This window comes from Tasmannia lanceolata, unplaced genomic scaffold, assembly GCF_043159265.1.
Source record: "Tasmannia lanceolata isolate RefF3 unplaced genomic scaffold, GAP_Taslan_0.1 ptg000018l, whole genome shotgun sequence".
In the NCBI taxonomy this organism is placed as follows: Eukaryota; Viridiplantae; Streptophyta; class Magnoliopsida; order Canellales; family Winteraceae; genus Tasmannia; species Tasmannia lanceolata.
Genome location: NW_027518695.1, coordinates 25,599,706 through 25,611,716, shown reverse-complemented (window position 1 = coordinate 25,611,716; position 12,011 = coordinate 25,599,706). Strand labels below are relative to the sequence as shown.

General features: G+C 37.6%; 1 long non-coding RNA gene across 1 annotated transcript; it reads right to left on the bottom strand.

Annotated features, from left to right (window-relative positions):
* Positions 1-1,676: 1,676 nt before the first annotated feature.
* On the bottom strand, positions 1,677-4,215 carry LOC143849927 (uncharacterized). Its single transcript, XR_013235908.1, has 2 exons — positions 2,662-4,215; positions 1,677-2,512 (listed from the first exon to the last, which is right to left on the bottom strand). It is a non-coding gene; the product is annotated as an uncharacterized LOC143849927 (long non-coding RNA).
* Between the last annotated feature and the right edge of the window lie 7,796 nt (positions 4,216-12,011).

The following is a 12,011-nucleotide window of genomic DNA, read 5'->3' as shown; positions in this document are numbered from 1 at the left end:
TTTGACCCCTTTTAGGTGCTATTTTTTTGAAAATTTGCCCCTTTAGGGCTTATATATATATACATTACATACAACAACTTATATAAGTCATATAACTCATATATAGTTGGATCTTTAAAAAATAGCCCATAAATACACTATTTTTATGCTAATTTTGCTGAAAAACAACCATGAAACTATATATATAACATACTTAGGTATCATATTTTTCATTGAAAAAGATCATACATAATCTATACGACAAGTACTCGATGAAATCTTAGAAAAACAATCATTGTTGTGTGCTGATTTTGTGAGAAACAATGATAAAACCCAATTTAAATCTCACATATGGATTAAAACATCCATAAACAAAACCTTCAACGCTTTCAAGTATATCTAGTAATAGTTTACATAAGAAAAATAAAATTTCTACATTGTAAACCCTGAAAAGAGGATCAAAAACTCTTTTCTGGATTCAAAAGGACTCAAGATAAATCAAGAAACACATTTAAACCCCTAGTTTGAAAAATGAAACAAAAACACTAATTTCAAGCAAGAACTACGGAAAAAAACATGTTTCGGGCACTCACTCGAAGACCAAAAATCGGATTGGAGAAAAACCGATCTTTCCCTTCTTTTTTTTCTTTTCTTTTCTTTTCTCTCCTCTCTCTCTGCCTTGATTTGCGTGCATGCACAAGTGGGGAAAAAACCCACGCTTTGGTTTTTTTTATAAAAACCACTTTTTGTGATGTATTTTAGTTTGTTTTTCTAATTAACCTCAACTACTTAGTTGTTTTCCTATTCTAACTCGAACACTAATAGAACGAGTCCTTTTCTTTATTGAAACACTTTAAAAGGGTATAATTATCAACTTTTAGAACCTAACTTAAGTTGTTTCAAGTTTTTAAATTAAGAAGATGGGGCCACTTTGGGATGGAAAATGGTTTTCCAATTTAATGTTTATCTCTTCCTAATTTTTCTCTTGGGCAGAAATCTGATTACAGATTTTTCTCGATTTTAGTTATTTTCCACGAAAACTCAATTCTAAGGGAAATTTTAAGATTTTTAATGAAATAGAGTTTTTAAGAGATGATTAACAAGAGCCTTAGATTACAAATTAACCCTAAAAATTGCCTAATAAGATAAATTACTTAATAAAACATAATCCCAACAGAAAAATGATTATAACTTCCTCAAATTGTGTCTAAATCACACGATCTTGGGTCCGTTGGCTAGGTATTCAAAATATCCATCTAACGAGGCCAAAATCAAGTCGAACAGACAAGATTTAATATCCCAAAAATGAGCTATAAAAGTGGTGGAAATACACTATGATTTTGGCCTAAGGATATACGGCCAAGATTTACATTAAAATTATTAAAATCTCCCCAACATTTGTGGGACCAGGTCTTTACACCAGTTGGCAAGATAGAATCCTCAACGTTTGAGCCAATCACATGTATTGATACACTTATGGGCGACGTTCCACACAAACGCCGTGATTCGAGAGGGAGGCAATGTACACCATATACGTGCGCAGAGGGAGAGATCCAAAATCGCCATTAATTTGATGAAAAAAACAAACTAACCGAGAATCCCCCTTGTGAATCTGGTATCCATATCCATTCGCCAAGAGTAGCAGATGATATGTAATACTCGCATGGAAGCTGGAGTAACAATTCAAGACATGTCAATACATTAGAAACGTTATCATCTCAGACACACTACAGAAATTTTAATGAAGTGTCCTTGTTACACAGCTTCTAATTAGTGAAAATTACACCATTTATCTCCCTACCTTCTACTAGAAAAGCAAACAAAGCTAAATCAGACATGTCATTTCCTTTCTTATTATGGTACAGAAAAACTGGGTCATCAACATAACCCACCCAAAAAAATACAAAACAAAAGGAAAAGAAACGAAAACCTCCTGCTTGCCTTGGTGCCAACTAACCAACCCTGTTCAAAAGATGGAAAAATTCCCTCCAAAGCTTCCATGTTAACCAGAAAATGGCAACAGTTCTAATGTTTCTCTTTAATAACTACTAAGAGAAGGCGTGGACTTTTTCTCCTCTGGGTTGGCCAAACCTGAACCCGGGCTCTCATAGGTCTCAGAGCTGCTGATATCACCATGCTACACCCCTTTGCATGACCGTTCAATATTTTCTTAGACTTTAAGATCCCTCCCTTCACTTTGTTACTTTCCTTGTCACCACTACTTTTAACAATATTACTACCATTCCTCTCAGTTCCCAATCTCATGGAAGCAAGCTCCCCCTTGAGGGACTAGATCTCCTCATTCAACACGGCAGCGTCCCAAACATCCTGTGTGTTTTGTTGTAGATCTCGAGCTCCCATGGGACCCACCGTTCTCGCTTTGTAGGATAGCCCTAATGCAGCCTAGGAGGTCAGTAGATGGGGTGGTTGTCAAGACCCAAGCCACTCATAAGCATAATAATTTACAATCACAAGGCTTAGGGGTGCGACAGCGCCTGTAAAGTTGCCTTCACAAGCATGCAAGGCTTGCATGCTAGCAATAAACAAAACCATGCTCAACAAACTGAATCCAAATAACCATTAAACCTCAAAGTAAATAAAACCATTACAATCCATATTCAATTTCTCTCATCCCAATGCTAAAGAAAATAAAATAAATGAGTCTAAAGCTAGAATACTCACTAGTAACCTAATAAAGAAAATAATGAAATCTTTGGATAATCCTCCCTCACTGCTCCAACGTCAAGCTGGAATCACACCTCAGGATCTGAAATTTGTTAAATAAGGGTGAGCTAAATTCGCTCATGTGATGTAATAAGAGACTACACTAACAGATATGGAATCAAAAGCGAAAGCAATCAAAATAAGGTAAGGCATTCAACGATAACAGTAATTGGTACTTCAATGAGTATCAATTTCAGAAATAAGGCATCATTCAATTTCAATATTCGATATGGGTGTCAAATTCGATAGGTCAAGTTTCTTTAGACATCGATAGTGCTATGTATATTGATTCGATATATGTCTACCATATGACAGTAATTACACTGGCCAGAGGTATCTAAGTTCTAACAGTATTATGCATTCCCCCATTGGCTAAGGGTCAAGAAATAAACTAGCATCCCAAGAAAAACTTATTCGATATTGAAAAGGGTTAGGTTTTCAATAGCATGTTATTCAAAAAGGTTCATAATGGGTGTACAGTCTCAATTTATAAAGTATCATGGTTTTCAATATTCAATAGGGTGCAATGATCAATAATATGAATTGGTTTTCAAACAGTAAAGCATGTGAACAAAAAGAATATTGTCAAAAAGGGTTTGGAATAACCCATCAGTATAATCCCTTATTACTCACCTCGATTGAAGTTCAAAATCATTTTCACAGTACACCTTGGTTACCTACAATCAATAAAATGAATATTTCCCATGAGTTTCATTATTAATTTCAGTCTTATAAGGAATATATATCCTTCCACTGATATAAGACACCCTTTGGTGATCAATCAGAAAAGAAACAGTAAACCGTCGTAGAGTTCTTTTTAGTATTTTAAAATTTTCATCATTATAAAGTTTCCAAAACTTTTTAAAACTATTTTTAATAGAAAGAACGCATTTCCGGCATATCCGTAGAGTATAAGAGCATCGAAAACGGAAGAGAAACGAAGAAGTTTTGAATTTTTGAAGTTTAAGCTGCCGGGGGAAAAACTGTCGTGCCGGACGTCCGGGAACTTCTCAATTCGTCCAACTGAGATCATAGCCGATTGAACGCCACTTTTGCCGATCGTCCGCCCTTGGGCGGACCCAGTTTTCCTCAAAACGTGATTTTTCACCTTTTTGACACTAAAACATCCATAACTCATTCGTTTGACACCCAAATCATGCGTGGTTGGATCTGTTGGACTCGTATCGACAAGAGGAATCCATCTAAATCCAATTTCACGCTCGAAAATACTCAGATGTAATTACCAAAAATTAATCAAATCTTTTTAGGGATCGATCTAAACTCTAATTATAGTTCTAAAATCAAAGTTCTCTTAAAGATCCATGAATTCATCCCTTAGATCAATCATACACCAAGTTCTAACCGATTTAGACTTTATCAAAGTCTATCAATCTTGTTTTTAGTTCGTATCAAATGAAGAATACTCAAAGTTCTTACCCAGATTTGCGGTCGAAGGCTCTACGATCGCTTCTCCGATTTCTTGGTCTTGATCTTCTTCTCCTTCAATTGGGTTGTCTCCAATGCAGGTGAACATACATCCTAGGTTAACTAGTCTTGTCCTATAGGGAGATGGGTTAACTAATGTAACTAGATCTATGGCACGGTTGCTATCCATAGCAAACGGTCGTGATGAGGCTGGACTCCTTAACTCTATGACACCCTAAAACCTAGAACACAACGTGACGTAAGTGTTCCTAATCAGCTCTAAGAGTTCCTACGAGGTAGGACCGTAATCCAACGGTTCCATAAATGATTAGATCATGGGTTAAATCAACCCAAATTATCAAGTTAATGATTTCCAGTTTTTTTAAAAGGTTTCTAACTCCTAAAATCTAAGGAATACCAATGGCTCTAAGGCTGAGAAGTTTCATCCTTGGGTTGCACCAATGGAAGGGAATCGTGCTTTCCACCCTTGCACAATTTAGCAGATAAGTTACAGTATATTATTGTCTGGCATGTTTCTCAGGATTTTCGTGGACTACAACCTCGGAGCCAATAACATACTATAATTTAAATGCTCAAATTGTCAATGATTGATCGCAATTAGGATACGATTATGAATGCAACCTTGGCATCTAAACTATCCTAGTACTCTAAATTACAAATAAAATTACTAACATTTATGGTTTCTGTTAAAATAATTTAAGGATTACATGCTTACTGAAAAGTTAAGATGGTCTGAAAATTTTCATGATTTTTGGATTTAAATTGGATTTTTAATGGATTTATCAATTTCAGACCAGATTGTGATTTTACAAAGCAACACATACCAATTCGATTCCAATTCGACTAAAACTTTCATAGAAATTCAATAATGCTAAAATATGACATTATGAAAGTTTTCATGATTGTTAGAATTAAAATCAAGCTTTTATAAGGTTTTTTTCTAAATCCGACCATGTAGTAAATTTACAAAGCAATATATATAAATTCTATTCTAATTCAATCGAAACTTTTACAGTAACTAGATATTAATATTATAAGCCTACTGTAAAAAATTTAATAATTTTTATTATGATTTATCACCAATTACAAATCAGACAAAATATGAAAATTTTGAAAGAAAAACCAAAAAAACATATCAATTCTAATCCTAAAATCATGAAAAATTCACAAAAGATCAAATACGAATCATTTTTTTCCAAATTTCAGCTTCATAAGATCATAATTTAGTAGAAAAAATCAAATTTTATTGGAAAAATAGCCATTTTATGCGTAAAACAGAGTTGTGATTTTAAAACAATGAAGGAAATTAATTTCAAAATATTTTTCTCAAAAACTCTTAAATATTTATAAGATATTATTCTGGAAAGTTTCGTGATTTTTCAAACTCATTTAATATTTATTCGAATTAAAACATACCTTAAATCAATTAAAAATCATAGTAAATAAATTCAAAAAATCATGAAACTTTTCGAGTGAACTGAAAATAGTAAAAAACTATTGGAACAAAAATTTCAGCCAATTCCAACATATATTGCTATAGATTTGATTTTTTTATCGAAAAATCACTCTTTTCTGGGCAATTGCTCGGAGAACGATATCGGCGTCAAAACGAGCCAATCTTGGCTGAAAATTTAGGTTTCCAAAAGTTTTTAATTATGTTTTACTCTCAGAAAAATCAGATTTGAAGAAAACTATTGATTCAAACCACTTGCTTTGAAAATCAGATTTAAAGCCATATCGAAAGAGCTTTGAAAGAAAATTAATTTTTAAATCATAGCAAATTAATTTTTCAGCAAAAATCTGGATTTAAAAAGAATATGATTCATATTAGATCATGTCAAAATTTCATCCAAAAATACATTCATATGCATCATCTATGAAAGAAAACCCAAAAACCTAACCTAACATGTTTTTTCTAGTTCCTAGTTTCAAGGGAGACGAATACTAACCGTCAGTCGCTTTTCCTTGTCTCTAGGGCTGGTAATCCAAGATATACGCTTTGACCAACCCTTAACACACCATAGAAAATCTCGAAGATCGATTGAATAATCTCCAATATGTTGTGTGTTGAAGAAGAGGAGAAATCCAATAGCACTTTGTGTAGAACACTTGGGGAAGAAGAACCGAAGCACTCACAAAGGGGGAAATGAATTTCCTTGGGAGAGAGAAGAGTGGGACAAATTTTCAAGAGCCCCTCCAAGGGTTGGGTTGGTTGTTTATATAGAAAAAGTTAGGTTTGGAAAAGGAATAATAATTTCCAATGTGAGAGCTCATACCTTTAGCTAGTTTCAAATTTTCTTCTTTTGCTTTCTTTCTCTTTAGTTATGAAATTAGATTAGTTTCTAATTAGGATTACTTGCAAAGCAAGGCATGCCATTTTACATAAGGTAGATCTTTCAAGACTCTTCTAGAAGCTCTCACACAATGGAAATAACATATATATGAAAGATTCAGGTCCAAAAAGGAATGCCTAACGTTCGAGCTCTTTTTCAACCTATTTAGGGGCAGAATTAGGAAAAGTCATAAACTACAAAGTTGTAGATCTTTTCGATATGTTCAAAACAAGTATAATTACAAATTTTTTGAACTAGAAGTTAAAATGTTATGCCTGTTTTAGTAAACTGACTATACTAGCCCTTTCTAATTATAACTCTTCATTTCTTTATTATTTTTTTCAAAACAAATATGATGTCACCAACCACCTCATCCCATGTTGGACATTTTTGCATGTGGCCTCCCCATGTGGGGCGCCCACTTATATGGCCGACCCACATGAGTGGGTCCACATGGACCCCCACCTTGTGGGCTTTAGCCCAATGGGCCTCATGACATCTATTTTGGGTTTTTTCAATGAAAATTCAATAAAATCCTTTAAATTCAAAATTTTTATTGATGAACCCAACCCATATGACATTTATGGTGCACCCTCGACATATGGTCGAACCATCCCCTTTAGAAAAAGTAATTTTTCAAACCAAAATGCCCATGTTTGATCATTACGCAGCCAAAGGCGACTAAAATGACCTTAAATTGGATTGCCCCCAAAGAGGAAAGTTAAAAATAGAAAGTCTTCATGGTCAAACCTAAAAAAGAAATTTTTTTAAGTTTGCTTCTTTTGGTGGGTGATATCAAACAGGATCACTTGGAATCCCCTGAAAATGCCCAAAATGCCCTCGACACACGAAATTTTCAAATCAAGTGAAACCCCTAAGAAATTCTAAATTTAGCAGGTTTTCCAAAATTCATGTAATTCCTAAAGATTTCTCAGACACAACTCGATGATTGTAGACACCCACATTTTGCTTTACTTTAACCAACAATAACCTAATATATGTTTTAGGTCATTAATATCTTGATCTGACTTTACGGATCATCAATCGGGACAAAATAAGATAGGGTCACTTCATAGCCCGAACCCTGATTCCATTCCGAGACCCGATTTCCGTAAATCGTTAGATCAATGGCAGATCTTGACCTGGGTCTAACCATCCAAAACCACCTAACCTCTCCTCTCATCCTAACCATCCAAACCTCACCTAACCTCACCTAACCTCTCCTCTCATCCTAACCATCCAAACCTCACCTAACCTCACCTAACCACCTAACCTCACCTAACCTTACCTAACCTCACCTAACCTCACCTAACCTCCTATCCCATTCTCCTATAAATACCCTCTCATCCCACCATCCAAGAAAAAGAAGAAAAAGAACCCCTCTCTTAGAAAATTCATCCCTCTCCCTCATCTCTTCAAGGGTTCGGCCATCCTTGCCGGATCGGGTGATTTTATACGTTGGGTGATATATATCAAAAGCAGTCATTATCAAGCAAGGAATCATCTTCAAGGAATTACCATCAAAGAAAAATCAAACACAAAGTGGGTTTCCAAAGAGGTAGGCATTTATTTCAATTCTATGTAGGGTCTGTTTTCATGCATATCTTTTACTTTAAAAGAAAAACCATGTTAGGAAGCATGTAGGGTCTGTTTTCCCCCTGGTTAGCCTCTGGTTAGACCCTGGTTGCACCCAGGTTCGCTGCTGGTTGCACCCAGGTTCGATGCGGGTTGCACCCTGGTTCCCTACTGATTCGCACCCTGGTTCCCTGCTGGTTGCACCCTGGTTCCCTACGGGTTCGCACCCTGGTTCCCTACTGGTTCGCACCCTGCTTCCCTGCTGGTTGCACCCTGGTTCCCTACTGGTTCGCACCCTGGTTCGATATTGGTTCGCACCCTGGTTCCCTGCTGGTTCGCACTCTGGTTAGACCCTGGTTGCACCCAGGTTCGCTGCTGGTTGCACCCAGGTTCCCTGCTGGTTGCACCCTGGTTCCCCTGCTGGTTCGCACCCTGGTTCCCTGCTGGTTCGCACCCGGGTTCCCTGCTGGTTCGCACCCTGGTGCACCCTGGTCCGCACCCTGGTTTGTACCCTGCTTCCTCCTAGTTAGACCATGGCTAGTCTCGGGTTTGCTCCTAACTTAGACCCGACTCACTTGACCCTAACCATTAACCCAATCCAACCAAGTAATATCCCAACACAATCCGAGTCGCATGTCTGAATCCATTTGGCCGAATCTCATAAGCCCGCCCACTTTGAATTCCGAAAATTCAAACCCTTGATGATTCCTATATGCTCAATTCTTTGATGCAAATTCCCAATTCCAAAATCCCATTGCTAGATCAATGTTTCTGAATCTCAAGTCCAATGCTCAAATGCAAACCCGATTCCAGATACAAATACCAATTCTGTCTTCCAAAATCCAAGCAACCTCGCCAGCGGAACTACGTGTGGCTTGATCCCCATCGCGGGGTACGTAGGCAATTTGGCACTCCCAAGTTCAGTCGCACCTTTCTCTATCTTTCTCATTCCCTCACACTATTTCATCATCTCTTCCATCCCTTTTTTCACTAACCTCAAGAACTGAAATCGATTCACCTCGTGTCTCTCGGAACCGTTGGATTACGGTTTCCGTCGTAAGGACCCTTAGAGCCCAATTTAGGAACACCGGTGTCGTGTCGTGTCCTAAGTTTTAGGGAGTCTTAGGTTTTAGGGAGTCCTAGAGTTAGGAGTCCAGCCTCATCACGGACGTTTGCTATGTATAGCAACCGTGCCATAGGTCTAGTTACACTAGTCACCCAATCTTTCCCTAGGACAAGCCTAGTAAACTAGGATGTAGGCAAACCTGCATTAGTCTAAGGGACCATTTGCATTTAGATGAGAATCATATAGCATCTTAGATGAAATCTTAAGATAATAAAATCCTCAACTTGAATTAAATAACTTCTCCTAAAACTGTTGAAACAGTCAATCCCGTCTAGGTCGGTGTCCTAGTTGAGTTAGGCATAAGTAGCTTAGCTTAGGTGCACCGAACTACGTCGACTCTGATCCCAGTGAGGCTTGGGTACGTAGGCAGCTTGGATGTCTGACGGCATACCACCCGCGAGTCGGCACCACAACAAATTGTGGTGTTTTGTATATTAATTTTCTTGTAAATACTTAATCAAATCAGTTAGGGTTTTCCATGAAATTAGAATTCTAGGAGAACTTTCACTTAGAATGAATCCAGACAAATTAATAAATCAAGATACACATCTAGGATTCACATTGAAATTAGATTCTAGGATGCATGTCACTTAGTTCGCACATTAACATAGAGTTGAATGAGCCATTTAAAATAAATTTAAAAGAGTTAGCTTTTGGAATCGAAGACCGATTATCGGGCAGGAATGGTGCATGTGGTGGATAACTCCCCATACCTTCCATTCTTGTAACTAGGTAGCGAGTCTAGATTTCTGGTTAATTACGGGTCCTAGATCCCACATCTAGGTGGCGACTCTGTCAGTCTCTCTTATGTGGAATTCGGATTGCCTTAGTGATCCCAAGTTCACATAAAAGACGAATCTAAATCAACACTAAGAAGCACACGCCAATCGCGTGGGTACGAGAGACCAAGAGAGAGAGAGGCGCGGCGGCTCGCGCCCCACGCCCCTCTCGCGGGATCATGTCCCACAGTCTGGCGACTCTGCTGGGGATCACCTAACTTCATTAAAATTCCAAAAGATAATTCATTTGAATTTAATTTAACTGGCTCATAAGAACTCTATCTCTTGTATACTTGTCAGATTAGTTTGTCTTGTTTTATTTTCTCATCACATTTTACTCAAACTTAATCTAACAAAACCTGAAGGCATCATAGATCGCGCGAACTTATTGCACACACTTACATCACTTGCATCTAAACCCTTGCATCTCACGTGCACACACGTCCTATTTTAGGAACCCGGAGTGTTATCTAGCATGGTTGACTGGGATTTCATCACCTGGTGCCTCTGTGCTAGAGAAGCATTCCACCCTTAGCCTGGTACCTTTATGGTACGTAAACGGATCTCTTGTTCACGTACTGATACGCCGGACACTGGTACAGTATATCGAGCAGGGATTCGCGCTAAGGGAACTCTTGGCCTTACCCCTAGATTAACCCACACATGCATGTAGTATACGAACACATGTGCATCACGTGTGTGAGCCTAGTTTAGGATATCCTACCCATTGGTGTCTAGATTAGGCCGTGGTCCATCTTCCAATGGTCACGATCGGTCCTTATATACACGAACAAAGTCATGAGTCGAGATTCTCTCTCCACTCCGATAGATTAGGATTAAGGTTGATGCCTTCAGGTAACACTGATAAAATGTGAAAAAAAAAAAAAAAAAAAAATTCCCTTTGAGTTAGGATATAAATCCCATCATTTCCAAAGATCTCATAGGATTAGTCATTCATGATCTATCCGTTGAAAGCAATCTTATGCTATCTCATCTAATCTTTTGATCGTGCGTCTTTCGTTCTTCTGTCATACGATTCGATCGTATCTTCATGCCATCCCCTAACTGGCAGATGCAGAATCTCACAATTTTCGATTATGCGTTCTCATGATCTGATCATGCCTGGTCCAGATAATCCAATCTTGCTTGTACCCCTGGTCTGTTCCTCCTCTAGGGGCTACCTTTTTCAAGATTATTTTGCTAAGTCCTTCAGAGTTCACTCTCAGAATCCTTGAGCTAGGGGCATTTCCCTATGCGAATCAGTCATCATTGTCCAAAATTGAAAGTATCAGCCATGATGATGTTCAGAACGAACCAGCCTTCACCGAGCCTTCAACGCCAAACAGTTGCAGCAGTTAAAGTTTTAGTCACTTACTATTTTATGTTGAGTCAGTCATCATGGTCAGTATAATTGTTGAGTCCGGTCTTACAGTTAAAGGTCAATGCCTAGTCCAGGCAATTTATCTTCTGTTTCCCTTTCTTATTTAGAGTTGTGAATCCTGAGCATGTTCAGGATAGGTCGTCTGATGTAATAGCTTTTCTTTAAATAAAATTTCAGTCAGTTCCAAAAAGTTCACTTGTGTCTGTTCTTAAGTGTGCTTCTGATCTTAAAATAAGACTCCCTCTTCAAATGAGGACAAAATTGACGAAACTCCACTTGAGTCACAGCAATTACTTGAACGAGAGGAGGAGCGCCAATCCCAACCTTTCAAAGATGAAATTGAAATGATAAACACTGGCACTGAAACTTTGATTCAGTGAATGCCGATTGAAAATACATTACCCTCTAAAGAGTGTGAAGAATTGATAAAATTATTTCAAGAATAAGAAGATTGTCTAGAAAAGCTACAACCGATACCAGGGGCAAGACATAGATGGAAAGCTCAAAGAAAATGAAGAAAGTGAGAAGATATATGCTATACAAGGGGCATAGAGTGGAAACAACTTTCATATTTCCAATCAATGACCTTGGTTCTCAAATTCATAGCAAAAAGCCAACAAATTCAAGATGAAAAGTTCAAGAGCAAACAATGAAAAGTTATCATCAGA